Here is an 18,749-nt window from a genome sequence, read left to right as displayed (position 1 = left end):
AAATAATAAACTCCAGTATTTAATGATAAGTTAATTTATAAAATGTCCATTTTGTCGAGTTGGATTCAGTCAACGTCAGCAACTCGTTGGGATATTAGTTAGGGATAATTGATTGCATTTCAGACAACTTTTAGAATTCAAAGTTTATCGAGTTTTAACTGTACTTTATATAATATAACTTAATCAAGTAAATAAATTTTAGAATGATTAAAAACTTATATAATATATTACCATACTAGCTGTCGCCCGCAAGTCCGTCCGCGTGTATATATAAAACACTTAATTAGTGTAGCCCAGCCCACCCATCCATCCATCCACATCACAACCATTTAAACATTCGCAAAAAAAAAAGAATAAATAGTATCCGTCCGTCTCCTGGCTCTAAGCTACCTCCTCCCCCAATTTTCAACCATATCTGTAAAGCCGTTCTTGAGTTATAAATAGTGTAACTAACACAACTTTCTTTTATAAATATAAAGATTATGGTACAAAACTTTGTGTTATACTATTGCCCGCGACTCCGTCCGCCCAGAATTAAAATAACTTAACCAATATGTTCTTCTAGACTATGTTCTTAATATATGCCAAAATTTATCGAGATCTATGCAACCGCTCTGGATTTCTAACAAACATCCATCCATCAAAACATTCGCATTTATAATATTAGTAAGATTTATATTTCTTCTTCGTATTGTAATAGCGGGATTCGAACCCAGAAATTCCAGATTGGTATTCCGTACACTTGATCATTGGGCTATTAACACTTACCTATGATATTTGCTTATTAAGAAATCTTTTAAGTAAAATTATGATTATTCTCACTTCTAAATATTCTTGAATTATTAAAATTCATTGTAGATCTGTAGAGTACATTTGAACATTTCAATTCCCAAAATCCCCGACGTCCCTTCAATGGTACTTAGGACAACTTGCAAGTATACTTATGTTCAAAAGCTGACATCGAGTCTTAATGATATTTTGACATCAAGCAAAAAGAAATTCAATAACTTTAAGCTACATTCAAAATATTAGTGTGATATAAACAGAATGAAATCAAATACTAAAACATGAAATAGTCGATAGGAATATCTCTTAAAATAAAGTTTGAAAGCTTATTGTGCACTTAATTCAAAATATTTGAAATGCTCGGAGCCTACCTTAAGTTAGTGGTGACTAGGCCATAGTCAGTCTCACTGCGGGTTAACTTCATACATATATTTGACGATGTTTTCCTTCACCGTAAGAATATCGGATAAATATATGTCAAGTACTATACTGAAAATGTATTTAAAAAGGTATAAATATATATTAAACTAGCTGTCGCCCGCGACTCCGTGCGCGTGGATATATAAACTCAATTAGTGTAGCCCACCCATCCATCCATCCACATCACATCCATCTAAACATTCGCATTTATAATATTAGTAAGTTAAACAAAAATCAGATCTTTAAGGCATAAATTCGAAAATAAATGACTAAATAGTATCCTATGTCCGTCTCCTGGCTCTAAGCGACCTCCTCACCAATTTTCAGGCATATCGGTAAAGCCGTTCTTGAGTTATAAATAGTGTAACTAACACGACTTTTTTTATATATATAGATAACTAACCACTACAAAACAAATGAATTAATTAGTACTATATTAAATAAACTATATACTAAAACTAAACCAAACTAAAAATAAAACTAAATATTATAAAAAATCAACCCCAAATCGATGCGCTCGCACGGTAGGGCTCCCAAGAGGCTGGCGGCATTTCCCCATTGAATGGCCAATGGACTATTATACTCATAAAATAAAACCATTTTTTTATTTTCATATACAACAATACTACTATGTTTAGGCGACACTTATATATCACCTAAAACTCCCTACAGTACAGTAAATAAATGAATAAACAAGCACTCAAGTTACACCGACAAAGTATTACAATTTACATAAGTATTTTATTTGGCCTAGATCCAAACAATCATTAAACACGTCTCAACAACTTTAGTATCGATAAAATGTTACAATTCTGTCGCCTTTGTTTCTAAATAACGCCTGTACCACTCCACCACGAACCGAAACAGAAAACCGGAATATGAAACCAAACGCAGAATTTTACCTATAATAGAACTAGTTTTATGTACCAAGTCTGACAGTGATGTGAACCAAATTTAATACATCTTATCATCATCGGCACACTATAGTCCCCACTGAGCGAATTCAGTCAACCACGCCGGCCCAATGCGGGTTGACTTCACACATTAATTTCTTCGCAGATATGTACATCGTCACGATGTTTACCTTCACCTTAACTTGGATAAGTACATATGTAAATCGAAAAACACATTCGACAGGATTCGAACCTAGGACATGCAGATAACAAGTTGAATGCTTAACCCCTGAGCCACTGACGCTTAATACATCTTATACAGGATGTAATATACTGAGACCATTTGAAATTAATCATTGACAATTAAAAACAAACTATCAAGGTCATTGTTGTTCTGCAAACAATTGGTAGTAATAATATGGTAATGATTTTCCGAATTAGTTTTTCTTTGCCTCAATTAAATTGTGATATAAATCTACTTTCATTTTCCACTAAAATAGTTTAAAACTAATAGATTAAATTAATGCTGGTTTCTTATATTAATTGGAGACTCTAGTAGAGGAAAGAAATTAAGATACTGTCATAGAAAATCGAGCTTATCCTTTTTCTCTACAAATTAGAAAACTTATTCCGCTTTAATGAATTTCGTTAATTTTGTCTCTTTAGACCAGACTTAGTCCAAGCCTTTTAGTACTGATCGATAAAAACCTCATGTGTTTGATTATAAGTTTAAAACTGAAGTATTTTAATAAGAATGTTTTTTTTTTATAAGAGAAGGGGGCAAACGAGCGACGGGAACACCGAGGTGATCAACGACACCCATGGACATCTGCAACACCAGAGGAACTGCAGATGCGATGCCTTTAAGGAAATGGTATGCTCGCTTCTTGAAGGTCCCTAAGTCGTATTGGTTTGAAAATACCGCCGAGGACAGACCGTTCCACAACGCGACTGTGCGAGGCAAGAAATTGCGCGAGAATCGCACCGTTGTGGAACGCCAGCCATCCAGGTGGTGTGGATGGAACCTGGCGGTCTGTCGTGTCGTCCGATTACGGAACTCGGCGGCAGGAATCGTTCCAAACAGTTCTTGTTACTTTAAATTAATTTAATTACTGTTTTCAATGTCCAAAATAATATTTTATATAAAATTCTCGTGTCACAATGTTAGTTACCACACTCCTCCGAAACAGCTTGACTGATTTTTATATCATTTTATATGCAAATTCATTAGGTCTGAGAATCGGCTAGAGTTGCGAGCGACAGCTAGTGCTCTATAATTTTGATATTAAAATTCACCCTATGACGCTATTAACGAGTTGGTAATTTACAAGTTAAGGTTCAGGCTCAAGTTGGTTCAATCTGTTCTGAAGTTAATTCTTACACTCGACTGAGTGGAACGAAACGCTAACAAGTTACGAGGATGATAGTATATGTTAGGTGCTATATTTTAACATAAATACTTTTGCGTATATCAAAAGAATAATGCATTACGTGAACATTTATTACTTACGTCCAAGCGTGGACCATGAAATAAAAGATACGTGTTGTCAAAACAGAGTGTATATGTGTGTATATATACAAGACGGCATACAACTAAGCTGCAAACTAATATTTCTGCTAATATAGCCTACCATAGTATAGCATATACCATAGTATAGTAGCTATAGTAGCCTACCCATAAACATTTGCAAGGTTAATAGGTTACAGTTAAGTTGTCTACCATTAAGCACCGGAAAATACACATCACTTCACCACTCCATCTGCTACACAAACCATTCTTTACATATTAGAGAACAGTATGAAAACGAGTACAATTGGTCTCGGATAATCCTAAAAAAAAAATAACATTTAACATTTTAGTAGAGTGATGTGACGTCATAGTATAGTATTATGCAAATTGTCACATCTAATCAATCTTATAATATGTAAAGCATGTCTAGAATGAAGATTTAAAGACTTTAAACTTACCTGACTGAAAAACTACCATTTCTTCGATGTGAGGAAAATGTTTACGCATATCCGCCCTCGCGGAGGCAAACTGACTAAAAAACTACCTAAATAGAGCATCATACTAATATTATAAATGCGAATGTTTAGATGGATGTTTGTTCAAAGGTATCTCCACAAGAGCTGAACGGATATCAATGAAATTTGGCATACATATAGAACATAGTCTCGAAGAAGACAAAGGCTACTAATTATGTTTTTTTTAATTCCGCGCGGTTGGAGTCGCGGGCGACAGCTAGTTTCCTACTAAATGATAGTCTATGAAAACTTTTTAACTCTGTCAGTGTTTCTGAGAAGGGATCGAGTTATTAAATATTATTTGTTAAAATAATCTCAAGTTACGTGATAACTTTAGTTCAATTAGTTCGATATTTTTCACATTAAAGTTGACGACGTCTTATCGGAATGGAATTTTGAAACTTAGAGAGAGCTATATTAAAATGCTGAATGAATCTAAGCCCTTATTGAATGATATCCAATCAAGTGGAATCTTATCAGGGTGAATGAACGAATGAATGGAGAGTTAACTGAACGAATGCACTCGTTCGCACGAAGTCGCCTCTCACGTCCCAGACATTCTCGACATCTTTAATTAAATATAGAGGGTGTTTCTTGTTATTTGTAGGGCACAGTCAGCTAGATCGTTTTGTAAGGTATAATAACTAGTGTTTCGTATGTAAAATAATTCACAGATAAAAAATAAAATAAAATCTTAGGACTTCCGCGCTGTACTGCAATTTATAAACTACAAAACAACAACCAAAGGATGGGAAAACAACTTTTTCACACATAATATCAGGAGTCTATCTGTATCTATCTACAATTAAAGGTATCCCTTAGTGAGCTATTAAGGAATGTTTAAGTAGTAGTAATAAGTTTTGGGAACTTAGTTTGGTTAGGAAAATTATATAACTAATCTACGTTTAAAAAGATTTTCATTCATCACTTTTGATCAACTATCCGTTCCAAAAGCAATGGTCGATATACAATGCTCCTTATGTTCACCAATTTTGAGATTCTCTGTTTATAATTTATTTATTTAATAGCAATGGAACCACGCCTCTTGCCTGCTGTCTAAAACAAAAATCATGCTTGAACGAATATCGTTTGAGATAAATATCGCCTTCAAGAACGCAAACAGAAAACTGTCTATTGCATTAATTGGAATGTCACCGTTCAATTGTTAAATACGTCAGTTTATAATCTAACTATGTATATTGTAAACTCATAGAAATAATACAATGTGATCTGTTTTAATTTATTAATACTATTAAATGAACTTTGGATACGATAAAAATTTCTACTATGTAAGTTAAAGTCCCAAGTAATTGTAATTAATATTTAAAAGATCGGGTTCTTTTTCAACAAAGTTCTCTTCGGATTCATTACTGATTGAAGTTCTAACCTGTAATAACATTTTCCTTTTCTCTTTATCTTAACAATTGGATAAAGTTCTATTTGAAATTATATGGATCTCATCATCATCAACCTGCCTTATCCCGATCGAGGGTCGGCACAGTATGTACTACTCCTCCATACATCTCTACCAGCCGTATCCGAATCTACCCCCTTCCTACGCATATCCTCTTTCATATAGTCATTCCATACTTTTTTTGGTCTTCCTCTACCCTTGTAACCATCCACATTCAATCTCATTACTTTTTTGCTTATATCATCATCATTCCTCCGCATAACATGTCCAAACCACCAGATATCGCTGATATATCGAAGTGACCGTTGCCCAAAAACATACGCAATTGCATATGCGTTGCCTACCTTAAATCGACGGCGGAGCGCGGAACGCGGAATTGCTTCCACTTCACGCCTGTCTTCTGTGTAGTCGTGGTATTTCACCGGACGAGCCGGGCCAATTCGTGCGAAGATATTAAAGCGGGCTCTACCACTGTTAAAAACCTCGTGACCTTTGACCTTGAAATTTAATAGTTGCCTACACCCTACCATATATAGGTTTTCAGACAACTTTTAGGGTGTCAATACATACAGACTTACAGCTGGGTATCTCGAATTCCGAGGTGAACTTACTATGATGACTGGATCATAGTCAAGAAGTCATTTCGTAAGCCTACGCATAATGTCTTCAATAGGCACGATATGTCAATCCGCGCCGGCCGTTATAGTCACGGTATCAAAAGGTTGATGTAAGTTTAAGGTAAAATATAGAAATTATCATTCATTTTATTTAAATAAACAATTGCAGTTAACGTGTTCATTTGTTTATCTTTAAATCTCAATTAAAAAAATAAATGACAATGAGTTGAATTACTTAAAGAGACGTACTTTGGAAAAGGTTTGTAACCTGAGAAGGATTTATGTTGAAATACTGTTTTAAAGTACTGCGCCCCGTTAATTGGACGGCAAGTAATTATTTCTGGACTCGGGATCTATCAGATGTATCGCTTAGTTGACAGTTTACATTTATTACCAAACTGAATTAATGTCTTTGAAAAAGGACATAAAGGCAACAGTTTCACTTTAAATTAATCTTCAATATTAGAAGAGCGAATGTTTAGATGGATCGATGTTACAAGATATCTCCGGCTCAACGAATCTTAAGTAAATTTGGCACAGATGTAGAACATAGTCTGGAAAAATTAATTTTTAATCTGCGTTGACTAATTCGCGCGATAGCTAGTAGTTAATACATCTAATCAATCTATACATAATAATAATAAAGATTAGTTTTACGATTAGTAAAACAAAAACAAAATGTTACATCGCTGTTTCGCATTCTCTATATAACATAGATGTATTACGAAGAAAGTTTTTCATTTATTCATCAGTAGGACTATCAAAAAAAACATAATGAGATAAAGAAGGAAAGAACACGTATCCTGTGAAACTTTGCCCGTCCTCAGGGAGGTTCGCTGACATAAAAACATTTTGGGAATGAAAATTTATACGAAGTAATGCTACGCTTTTGTTAACGAATAATTGTAAGGAACTGGACATCGAGGACAATGGGCCGGAATTAGCATTTCAAGCGCCCTGGGCGCCCTGGGCGGGATTTTTGCGGCGTATTTAATGTCGGAAGAAATCTTCCAAAGATAGGTTACCTTAGGAGATACTGCAGGCGGTTCTTTATCTTATCTTTATCCGACTGGGGCGATGCCCTCTTATAACCGGCGCCCTGGACAGTCGCCCTTACCTTACCCTACTCCAACAACGCTACTAACTTGACAGATCGCAAATTACAGGTCTTAACATCTCAAGAGACGAAAACTATATCAATACATTTTGTTACTACTTTTGGTAACCCTACAAACTTATGAGGCTGATGTTTTGAAAGGCGGTATTCGAACCCAGGACCTGCAGATTACAAGACAAGTGCCTAACCGACAAACTATCGTCGCTAAGAACATCTTTTATTTACAAGATATTCGTTGAAGCAAGATGTTTACAAATCAAAATTAACATAGCACTACAATTCTAATCGACAGCATTAGTTCTCGTCACGCGAACGTACATTTGAGGCTTTCCATTAATCCCTATTCCGTTGCGAATGAAGCTTGAACTGTGTATTACAATTGTCATTACAATTCAAACCTTATGCTTATAATATTAAAGTCTATTTTAACGTAACGGTAAGTTCAACACATAAACAATGATATGGGGTTTGAAACGTCTTAAGATAGAACATGATCGAAACTGTATAGGTTATGTGGATTGCAAATGGTTATTGCCCATTCTGTGTACATATTAAAATAAATTTTCCTAATATAAAGGTGTTCTCAGGATGCCAAAAATAACACTTGCGCCTTATCTCTTTTCGAAAGTATTATAACTTCAATAAAAACTGAAGTAGATGATTATTATCTGTAATAAAATAACGCCTATTAAAAATATCTTGTTGAACTTTGAATGTCAAGAACAATCTTTGCCGAGCAAAATGCCGCAGGCGTAACATAATATTTGACGACAGCACTTATATTAAAACATTGTTGTCTTTGTTTTTTTTTAAAGAAAGAAAAGGATGATAATATGTTTTTATTAGTGTTTCGACAGTGGAAACTTATAGGGACGCGGATCAAAGAACACATGAGATGCCATCGACAAAGACTCGCTCGAATACATATTTTTTTATTGCGTAGCTAATTTTATTTGACCGAAAAAACTAGTCTGTTTTTATATGAAAGTATGTTGTTTTCGTTTGATTAACTTTCTTTTGTTATATATCTGATGTAACATAAGAGAACAGACATGTATTTTTCTATGCTTGTAACAATTAAACTCAAAAATAACTGGACCTTTTCATCGCTACATTATCTAAGTAGCAAAGGCTATATTTAATATCGTCATAAAATATTTTATTATTAAAAAAAATAAAGACGGAACGTTCAAGTCCAATGTTACTTACGATTCAACTTATTAATTTTTGTTTTTTTTTTTTATATTTAAATCGAGTACAAGACTAACAAATCTTGTTTTCTATCTTTCGTCCCAAACGTGACAAGCGCTGATCCTAAGAGATTATCACGTCCACTAAATCCCTAAGTACCATTTAACACGTGATTGACGTTTCACTACAAACAGAATAATTGATGATTTGGAATACCGCAACGCGATTAACACGAGAGCGATTAGAATGGAAATTTACTACTTAGATTAAAAATTACTTAATGTAGAGTTTAAAAAAATGTTTATTGTGAAAAAACTATAATAGATATGTATATGCTATCGCGCACTTTAATTTAGGAAATTTAAAGAGCTACAATTCGTTCATACATCATTTTTACGTAGGTTCTATAGTTTAGCCTACGTAAGCGAAGAAAGCAAAAAAAGTCCTAAATTTTCGGAACGCATTTTTAGCTTAAACTAAAAATCTACTAAACTTCTAGTCAGTTTAAAAATTAATTTAAAAAAATGGCACACACTAACACGCAAAACTTTTCGACCAAAAAAAATTTTCAAAATCGGCGCACCAGGGGTGGAGTTACGCGGTAACATATATAAAAAAAGGAACATACAGACGAATTGATAACCTCCTCCTTTTTAAAGTCGGCAAAAAAAATAGATATGTGCTTCTAAAAATCTCTATAAATGTAATAGTTTTTTTACATTGCTTTAGTTTGGATGGCTAATCCATTCATACCAAAGGCTCTTTCTTCAGCCTTATGGGTAACTTGGTCTTACTTAACTACAAAGAACAGGCCTGTTTGATTGTCTACAGACTTTTTTCTCTACAGATATGTGCAGCATCACAATGTTTTCCTTTGCCGTAAGGACGATGGATAAATGTTCGTCATTAAGTCGAAAGTTCTAATCTCAGTTTGTGCTAGTTATTAAGAATTTATTGTCATATAAATTCTTCACACATCATTGCCTTAGTTCTAGGAATATAAATAAGATGAATTTAACTCTAATTTAAATGCATAACACTGTATGTTCCGAGCTTTTCCGTCGTAACTGGATCACGTAGCTTCAGCGTAGCTTGTTTCGTAGCAAAAAGCTACGACATTTTTCTAAGTCAATGCATTGTAGATTGTAATACTAGTAAGGTACTTCCGGATTTGTCTCTAAGTTATATAGACTAGGTTAATTATTAATTGTTAAACCTTTTGTCATTTCACGCAATCTATAAAAAAATTAAGAACCAAAAGGTTAGTGTCGTATGTAAATATTATGTAGAGAGATGATAATATACATAAGAAAATAGTGAGTTTGAAAATGGTTACAAAGGTAGAAAAAACCTAAGTAAGTATAGATTAATTGTATGAATGAGGAAATGCATAAGAAAGGGGTTAATTCAGATATGACGGCTGATAGAGATGTATGGAGGAGTACATACTATGCCAAACTTGCCTAAGGATAAGGACAGGTTTGATGTTGAAAAAAAACCGAGATTTCTTGATCTGTCAAGTTATAGATGTAGCTTAAAATTAAATAAGGGTCTTGACAGACAGACGGACGAAAAACAATATTATCCTATAAGGATTCCGTTTTTTTCCATTAAGGTACAGAACCCTAAAAATTAATTAAAATTTAAACATAGATTCCGTATTCTCTATTTAAATAAATTTTAAAAGTAACGTATTATAATAAAGCGGAAAATGTAGAACATATTTAAACCTTATGATACCGCTACAAGAAAATGTAAGACGAAAACTTAAAGGATGTTAAATGGAAAATTCGCCAAGAAAATTGCGTCTTCGCTCAAAGGATTCTGTAATCGTAACACAATTTATGTGAAGGTAACGCAGCCTTCGACATGCGTGAGTGAAGACATCCGGTCGCGACTTACATTTACATTTTAACTTACAAAAATATAGAAGTCAAAATACTTCGTACTGTTTTAAGATTAACTATTGCGACGTCGTCCGTCTTATAAAAAAAAAACTGGTAGGTCCTTTGCGATTTTCTAGGCTGTATATTATTAATTTTAACAGTGATAGATCCGCAAAAATATTACCTTCACAATTGGCTTTATGACTTAATACGACAATCATACAGAAGACAGACGTGAAGTGAAATTAATGTTGCGTTTTATCTGATAAGTATGCGTGCCTAAGTACTAAATTTAATCCTCTTTCCCATCCTTTCTTTAGAAGAAGGGAAGTGGATTTAACGGAGGAGTGGACGCATAGGAAGGGGAAATATACCCTTTCTGTACTATGGTAGAGGGGATACCCTCTTCCGTCGATGAAAGATAGGCAACGCATATGCAATTGATGTCTATGGGCAGCGGTCGCTTCGCTATTACTGCGAACTGGCCGCTTGTTTGTTTGCCACCTTATAATATAAAAAATAATAATATTGTAAGTATAATGATCCGAATCATTTTTTCGGACCGATTTTATTGAAGCGCTACCATGACTCGAATGTTTTTTTTCTCTATATGCTTATAAAAAAAATAATATTGTAAGTAGAAATCACTTGCCTATAAATTATTCTTCATATATTTTCAATAATAATCATTTTATTCGAAATGTTTTAAGTTTTAAATTAATTAACAAATTTTACTGAAAACATGTGTCACTTCACGTTTTAATAACAAACACCAATACACGCATTAACTGTTATAATTACCACGTTTGAATTCTTTGTCACGTCGAACGTGTTACCGAGTCACGTCCCGCGTGCTCCGTGACACGCTCCCGACGCCCGATGCGTCCGGATGGGCACTGCTCTCTCCCGGCGGTAGCTATACATTTTTGTTTATCGTTCGCAATTTCACGCACACAGACTAACTAAAAGTTTAAATATTATTTTTGCATACCTTCTTTATGTAGAGATTTATTTATGTACCAGTTTGTTATGTTTAGAATGTAAGCTATATACATCGTCCCTTTTAGTTAAGAACCCTACATTTTTTGGATAAAGCTATTAAACTATTATAAATAGTCTAATTTTAAGTATGTTTTATTTAAGCACTGATTATTTCGTCGCGGCCGACTCCGTCCGCGCGGAATTAAAAAGCATCCTATGGCTATGATCTACATATATGCCAAATTTCAGCGAGATCCGTACAGCCGTTTTAGAGATACCTTCAAACAAACATTCATAAATCCATGCATCCATCCAACTAAACATTCTCATTTATAATATTACTATGAATAAGATTTGTCGTACTGATGTAACTACTCTGTGGTACAGTTAACTTGTTGCTGTGTAATTTGTTTTGTCGACTCCCGAGAGATTAGCGAAGAATAAGTCGTATTAGTTTGCATTTGAGTGTAACAAATATAAAGGAACTTTACTCCTTCTAGGGTTGTCAAGTCCCCAAAACTAGTAGCCGTACATACCAGCCAGTTTGGCCGGACATTTGGGTAGAAAGACCGGACCTACATGCGACCGTCAGTCGACACTAGTCGCCCTCAGCCACTCTCGTTCGCGAAGTTTAAAAAATTAATAAAAGTGACACAACCCACACGTTTATTTTGGCCGGACACGTAATCAAAAAGCCTACCTATGTCCGTCTTTATGCGGACGCCTAGCAACGCTAACTGCAACAATCGAATCTTATCCTGTGAGCGATGCGCTATCACCCCCGGTTAGTTATATCGGAAAAAGAGGGTTGTTATTGTAGTATAATATCACCTAATTCCACCGGGTCAGTTAAGTTTATCTGACTAACATTCGTATTGTTATTAAATTAATTAATTAAAAAACAAAACAGTATAGATAATTTGGAACGCGCGCAATTGTGACGTCATAGTTCCCAAATTGACATTGTACGTAAGATTATTAAAATAAATATTTATTTTTATTCTAGATACCGCCAATTCATGGTCGTTGCCAAGTATTCTATTTGAAATAAAAAAGAGTTTTTACTAGCAGCCCCTTGAGCATCGGTTTGTGACGACCTCGCATTCAACACAAACATTTTCTTAATCTATACTTCTCTTCTCTCTTTTTTTTAGAAGAGAGGCCAAAGTAACATATCTCGGGACCCCGACTGGCCGCCGATCGATCGGTCGGCTCAGGTACCGCTAGCGAGACGCCGTAGTGCTGGATCTGCGGGAGCTACAAGCGATGGACTGGCAGGAGAAGGAGCAAGACAGGCGACTTTGGTGAACTCTTGTGTGGGAGGCCAAGACCCACTTTGGGTCGATGCGCCACCGGAGTAAGTCTACAGATAAATGAAATCGAAACTCAGAAAATCATACGAGTTATTTGATTGGTAATTTTTTATCCATTTAATTAAAAAGGCGACAACACAAAAAATAACAATTCATTTTGGATTATTATTTTTTTTTATTTGTTTTATTGAAATACAGACAATAATAAGTTATTATAATAATAAAAAAACAAATGTAAAAATTATATCGTAGTAAAATGAATCGCGTTATTTAAATTCATGTTTTTAAAACGAACATATTACAAATTCTCATTTTGTTTTTTTAGGTCGAATATCGAGAAATAATGTTCGATTCATTTGAACGAATCGAAAACTTTTAAAAAAACTTTCCTTACAAGTTTTCTACTAACTTTACTACGAAGTGTCGGCAAAGCGTGCTAGTAACCCTCAAAAGTTTTTGTGAACAAACTGTCTTAATATATCTAAAAATAACATGTTTTATGTGGATGTTTCGGCAGTGCAACTGCTGGATGTTACATAAATCTTGTTCAACTAAAACTGTCCTCAATTTTCATTTCAACCAAGTTCTCAAAGTTTGTCTATATGGAAATTTGAGCAACGTATTTGCATATAGTATGAACTTTATATGCTGAATAACTAACTATATGTTTTTTTAATTATCTTCTGTTTACTTAATAAATAAAGTGAATAGTGTTAAACACTAGGAATTTCTTTGAGCTTACCAAAAGTTTTAGCAATGAAATTATTTTGATGCTCCGCTAATAATTTTTCGCAGGCGCTTAAGAAATTTATTGATTTGGTAAAAAGTACTGAATCTTTTTCAACATTTATTTATTAGCGAATAACTTAACATATAATTATAAAATCTATCTCATTTACCAACTTGCAAGATCTATTCTGGGACAGATAGAGACACGATAGAGTCCTATAACAGTTAACAGTTTCAACAGCAAAAGTTCGAATAGATTTACGAATGTATGATACCACATATCAGACCAGTTGACTGAATCTGTTATAAATTAGGAACAGGGATAATTTACAGTCTGGAATCACAGACAAGATACGAACACAACTATTTTTTATTCCACGCGGAATAAATCGCGGGCGTCAGCTAGTGTACAAAAAGGGAGAGAAGTGTAAACATAGACTTTGAACACCAAGGCCATGGACCTAGACAATGAAATGGTCATATGTTTGATAAAGTTCAGTTATCAGCGCGCGTGCGCAGGTCAAGAACAAAGATAAAGTATGACCTAAAGAAAGTAAACAGAATTGTATGAAGAGTAAAAAAGAAAATTTCCATATTAGAAGGCTAACGAGAAAAATACCTGATAAATGCTTTTGCCTATAGAAATGTACAATTGAATTAAAATGCTACAAATGCTTTGCCTATCAATGAACAGAAGGAAGAAAAGATATTTTATCCCCTCTCCATCATTATCAGAAAGGGATATGATGGTAAAATGGATAATTTGAATAAATGCCTCCTTTTCACTTTTTCATCAGGTAAAACGCGGAAATACCACGGCGGAATACACTCTGTATTATGTACGGGCTTGGTTTTGCATTGATCCTTTCTAAGGCATTTAATGATGCTGTAAATTTAACTACATATTTGACTTCGAAAAAATTACATTTAAAGTTTTTTTTTTTTATTAAAATCTGTAAGCACTTTTCTATCGATTTTTGTTAGACCACATTTTTATATCAAATAAAATGCATATAAAATTAAATTTTATATTTAAACAGTTCTTTAAATTAATATGTTCTACATATCAAAGAACTTTACGTAAATCAATCGAACTATCCGGAGTCACAATTCATTAAGATAGTTAATTAGCTCTCGACATAACTTATTACTCATCGTTCATGCATGAATATCGAGAGATATATAATTTACAGAGAATTTCATCATCATCAGCTCACTATATGTCCCTACTGAGAAGCTCGGAGCCTACCGTAAGTCAGTGACTAGGCCATAGTCAACCACGCTAGTCCAGTGTAGGTTGACATCATTCACTAAGTGATAGTGTAGCGTCCCAACAGTGACATTTTCAGAATCTATTCAACGCAAAAAATAAACAAATCTTTTCTCGTTATTATAGACTAGCTGTCGCCCGTGACTTCGTCCGACAATTAAAGAAAAAACATTTAATTAGCCAATGTCTTCTTCAGTCAGATCCATGTAGTCGTTCTGCAGATATATTATAACAGACATCCATCCAAACATTCTCATTTATATTATAACATTAGTAAAATTACATAATATTTCTTCTTTAAAACAAAGCGTATTATATCCCCTACGTTTATGCATTTCCAATAAATCGATGATTGCTCCATATATTAAGTGCCATTCATTATTCATATCTTTATGTACGAGAACATAGCAATCATTTAACGAATTTATAGTACGAGGTTACGTATAAGAAATAGCTTACTGACGGGTTTCTGAGAACGAAATATCCGTTTTTTTTAATAACAATAGGGGGCAAACGAGAGCAGGAACACCGAGGTGTTCAACGACGCCCATGGACATCAGCAATACCAGAGGAACCGCAGATGCGTTGCCTTTGAGATGGTGATACGCTCGCTTCTTAAAGGACCCTAAGTCGTAGCGGTATGGAAATACCGCCGAGGACAGACCATTCCACAGCGCTGCTGTGCGAGACAGGAACTTTCGCGCAAACCGCACGGTTGTGGATTGCCAGCCATCGAGATGGTGGGGATGGAACCTGGCGGTCTGTCTTGTCGTCCGATGACGGAACTCGGCGGCAGGAATCGTTCCAAACAATTCTTCAGAGCACTCCCCGTGGTTTTAAAACATATCATTATGTCTGTTTTGTCAAAGATAATAACAGGGACGACGACATGTTTTATACAAAGATTTTGGTCTCAGAAACCCACGGCCAATGGAATACCCAATAATCGTTCTTAACGATCGATTACTAGGTTCGGCATTTACGCTGACAATTTGTGTACAAATGTTTCCTCAGAAACACACAGTTAGTTCTTACAATGTATTAAATTTTTAACGTGACAAAGTCTTTCCTTTTCAATACAAGTCATTGGACTTTTAGTCAATGCTCTAATCAAATAAAGTAACTTGTTAACTCAAGTTAATCGACCTACGTAACCTTTATGTTAAGTCCCTCATTTTCCTTAAGGAAACATTATTTTGAAATAATATTATGTTTAGACATAAAATATTACTGATTAACATCTACATATCTATTTGTAGGAAATCAATAATTTTATTTACGACACCGTATGAATTTAAACAATGAAATATTAAAATTAAATCGTACTAAGTAATATTATAAATTAGCCGTCGCAAGTCTTCGTCCGCACGGTACTAAAATAATTAGTAGCCTATGTGTTCTTCCCGATTATGTTCTACATCCATACCAAATTCGGTACAAAAGAAACATTACAATCTGCATTTTTTATCCCAGCATATTTAACGGCAGACCCGTCTTAACCCAGAGTTGTAAGGGCACCTGGTTATAGTGCCTAAATGGGCGTCGAGCACCAGGGCCCTAAGCGATGTCAACTAATAGACGGGCCCCAAATATTGTAAATACGGCCCTGTTTTTTGTTCTAGATCAGTCTTTCCCGAAGTGTGCGATAACGCCCCCTTGTGGGCGCTGCAGGTCTCAAGTTGCGGGTTATAGTAAAAGTTTCCTTTACAATTCTCCGTTAATATACATATATAGGTCACAATAATTAATTAATTTAATTTGAAGTTATAGTGGTTTTCAAATATGTGAAAATATGGGGGCGCTAAAAAAATATTTATTCTCAAAGTGGGCAGTAGACAAAATAAGTTTGGGAACCACTGATTTAGATTGTCTATTAAATATCTGTATGGGAAGATTTTTATAATCGGTCGGAATATGAATTAATAAAAACCGGTGCGTATTAGTAACAGTTGGATATATTTAATGAAACTGATATGAACTAATCATTCTATTGTCTATTGATTTATCTTTTATTGATTTTTCCTTGTACAATTACAACGTTTATTAAGGGCACTGTTTGTTATTCATATTTTTATTCTAAAGTTTGACAGTATGTACCAAATTTAATATTAGGTCAGTGTGATTAAAAGTAAAAATAAAACTAAAGTATCATTTTACGTGTTGATAAATAATGTAACATGTATTTATATAATTAATAAATATTATGTCAAATATTAAAAAAAAATCATCAAGCGAATTAAAAATAGGAATCAAAAGATCATATGACTTTGTCTCTAAGTCTTACTAAGTAAACTAATGATAAATGCGAATGTTTTGATGGATGGATGGATAGAGAGATGTTTGTTTTGAAGATATCTCAAGAACGGCTGAACTGATCACGACAAAATTTTGCGTACATATAGAATAAAGTCTGGAAGAACACATAGGCTACTATTTAAGTTTCTTTTTAATTCTGCGCGGACAGAGTCGACAGCTAATAATCGCATAATAAAACAAAATGTATCGCTTTATTTAAAATTATATTATCTTTTTTAACTAGTTAAGTCACTAGTTAGCCAGTCGTAATTAAAATAATTGAAGAATACATAAGTAAACAGTTATATATCATCTTAAAAGATACATAGGAAAGTCCCGAATGTAATGAGGAAGTGTGATAAAACTTGCAATATTAAACGCTTTTGGTCTCATGAAAAATTAACACGTTGTTTACCATAGAGTTTAGAATGAAAACGTAATAGAGCTGTTACCGCGGGTTATAAATTGTAAAATAATATGTCGTCCCTTTCAATTTCTTTATAAAAATTGAGACAACAATATGTAAGGATACTTAAATAGTTGAGTTAAGGGCACAGTTGTTACAAATTGTGCTACCTTTTATAGAATAATTAGCTTCCGTGTGCACTTAATTAGTAGCCTATGTGTTCTAGAGTATATTCTACATCTGTGCTAAATTTCAACCGAAATCTGTTCAGTAGTCCTGGAGATATCTACTAACAAACATCCATCTATCTATACTTACGGATTTATAATATTAGTAAGATCTAAGCGAAAACTTAATACGTTTTTACATGCGTTTAGGTCATGAAGCCGTCGGTTATAATATATTATTACGCGTTTATAAAATTGGTAATAATTAAGTGATACCTCTATATTTTTTAAACTCTATGTTTTCTTCACAATGTAGCATCTTAAACAACCAATTAACATCATAAAAACAGCTGTGATCTTTGACATATCTATTATTTGACTCATTTAATTTGAATTGAATTTAATGACTATAAAAATTGACCGTCTGAAAATTTAACATGCGGAAATTACCATGAAAATATATTAAAGTATTAGCAATCGCTCGTGACTTCGTCAGCACGGAATTTAGTAGCTATTACTAGTAGCGCGTGGTGGCACACTAGGTTAAGCACTTGACTTGCAATCTGCAGGTCCTGGGTTCAAATCCCGCCATGTACCTACGTGTTTTTCGATTTTTGATTTACATATGTACATTTATTCCGACGTTCTTACGGTGAAGGAAAACATCGTGATGCAACCTGCACATATCTGAGAAGAAATTCAAAGATATGTGTAAAGTCAACCAACCCGCACTGGGCCAGCGTGGTTGACTAAGGCCTAGACACCCTTGATTTCGCGTAGGCTCCGAGCACCTCAGTGGGGACGTATAGTGAGGTGATGATGAATTATTAGTTAAAAAATAGCCTATAACATGCCCGCGTCCTTCAACTACATTCCTATCCAAGTCTCGACAAAATCAGTCCAGCCATTCCGGAGATTCCCCGGAAAAAACACGGCCTTGCGACACACAGACAGACAGACACTTTAAAAATTGGTTTTTCGTTATCAGACGCAATTCATTTACATTACATACAGACACTCCAACTTATATTAATATACATATATGATTACTCTTTCAAACAAACTTTGAAGGACTATTCTGAGAGAAGTCAAGCGATTTATCGCAATTTCGAAGTTTTAGGCTTACTAACTAGGCTAGGCTAGTAATTTAAACATTCCTACTTCCTTACGGTAAAGGAAAACGTTGTGATGCAGTCTGCACGTCTGCAAAGAAATTCAATGATGTGTAAAATCAACCCG

Source organism: Papilio xuthus, unplaced genomic scaffold, assembly GCF_000836235.2.
Source record: "Papilio xuthus unplaced genomic scaffold, Pxut_1.1 DF829758.1, whole genome shotgun sequence".
Classification (NCBI taxonomy): Eukaryota; Metazoa; Arthropoda; class Insecta; order Lepidoptera; family Papilionidae; genus Papilio; species Papilio xuthus.
The sequence above is the reverse complement of the archived record's forward strand: the minus strand, read 5'-3'. Positions refer to the sequence as shown.